Below are 1,977 nucleotides of genomic sequence, written 5' to 3' on the forward strand. Positions count from 1 at the left end.
TCTTAGGATGGTTTCATAAGCCATTTTCATTGATGCATTTGTTTGGTTGATGATAGGTGAAGAGAGGCAGAGGAAGGGCAAGGAAGAAGCAGAGGAAGGGCAAGGAAAAAGTAGAGAAGGCAACGTTGGTGGCCAAAGTTGGCTCACCAATGTTGCCTCAAACGTTGCTAAGAAGAGGAGGAAGCAAGTTGGTGGCCAAAGTTGGCTCACCAACGTTGTCTCAAACAATGATAGAGGAGGACATAGCAACCTTGGTGGCCAAAGTTGGCTCACCAACGTTGCTAGGCAACGTTCTTGGGCTTGATGTGCAACGTTGGTGACCAAAGTTGGCTCACCAACGTTGCTGGCAACGATACAAGAAAGGGTGTCCAATGTTGGTGGGAACGTTGGTGAACAAACATTACCACCAATTTCTTCGATAAAATATTAATTTGAAGTTGGAAAATTTTTCTGTGATGCGTACGCGTCGATGACGCGTACGCGTGAATTTTAGCCAGTCTCGCACACGCATGGGCGACGCACACACGCAAAATGCAGTTTTGACGCGTCCAAGTGGGTGGCGCGCACGCGTGACTAGACGAACGTTGGTGCACCAACGTTGAGTTAAACGTTAGTGACAACGCCCAAAGGGTTTTTGCATGCAACGTTTGACTCAACGTTTTTACGCAAATGTTGGTCACCAACGTTATCACCAACTCCAAATCAAATTGGCACCCATGCAGGTATGAACGTCAAATTGCCAACGTCCTTGTCAACGTTACTAAATTCCACTCCTAACCTGCTTCAACAAAGGCCAAAGCCCACATCCAAAGACTTGAAGACTAAATGGGGAAAGTGTATAAATAGGATAGAATTTGAGTTAGAAGGAAGGCTGGGAAGCAGGGGACCCTAATTGGGAAACCCTGAGAAAATTTTCTTTAGTACTTTTCTTTCTTTTACGTACTTTCTTTTCTTTTTGTTTTGATTGATAAATGATGAACTAAACCCCCATTTCATTAGGGGAGGAGCTCTATTTTAATCCTAATGATTGAATGAACATCTTCTTCTTCTCAATCCGCTTATGTAGCTATAGGATATCTTCTATTTTGATTGAGATTCACTCACACCAGAAGGGGGTTTGAATCTGTTGAATGCTTGTGTGAGCCTCGGAAGGGGAATCATGAGCATTAGAATTAGAGCTCTATCCTTCACAATTCTCTTGACCAACACTATTCGGGAGGAATTGAGGTCTTGAGAGTTTGTGTGGCTTATGGATAAGAGAATGTGCTTAACCTCTTTTCATGACAATTAGATCAAGGAATTGGCAAGATTGATTGTGATTAGAGAGATTGGGTTGCCAAGAAATTGGGATCCAATCAATTACAATCCGCCATAGGTCTACTCATATGATTGAGAAGAAAGTTGAGACCTATTTGATTCATGATGGATTATGATATCTCCAATCCCTAATGAATATTTTTCTTTGATTTTCCTCAATTTAGATTACCATGAATTTGCTTTAATTGCAATTGTTTATTGCTTTCTTTATTCCTAGCACCCAAGTTCCAATTTACGTTTCATGCAATTTAATTTTTCTTGCCATTTACATTTGTGCCTTTACTTTCTTGCAATTTCAGATTCAAGTCATTTACATTTCTTGCAATTTAAGATTCAGCTCATTTAAGTTTCTTGCACTTTACACTTCTTCCCATTTACTTTTCAGCATTCAATTCTTTAGTCCTTTACTTTCTAGCATTTATATTTCCAAGTACTTTACAAGTACTTGCTCTACTTTTATTGTGAATTTACTTTCTGCTCATTAAATTTCACCAAACTAAATATTAGTTTGACTACACTCATCACCCAACTAAAATTGCTTGATCCATCAATCCCTATAGGATCGACCTCATTCTTGTGAATTTTACTACTTGATACGACCCGGTATACTTGCCGGTAGTTTGTGCGGACATAATTTCCTACCATCATTCATCAGAACTT

The sequence above is a fragment of the Arachis ipaensis genome, chromosome B5, assembly GCF_059453495.1.
Source record: "Arachis ipaensis isolate K30076 ecotype BB chromosome B5, ASM5945349v1, whole genome shotgun sequence".
NCBI lineage: Eukaryota > Viridiplantae > Streptophyta > Magnoliopsida > Fabales > Fabaceae > Arachis > Arachis ipaensis.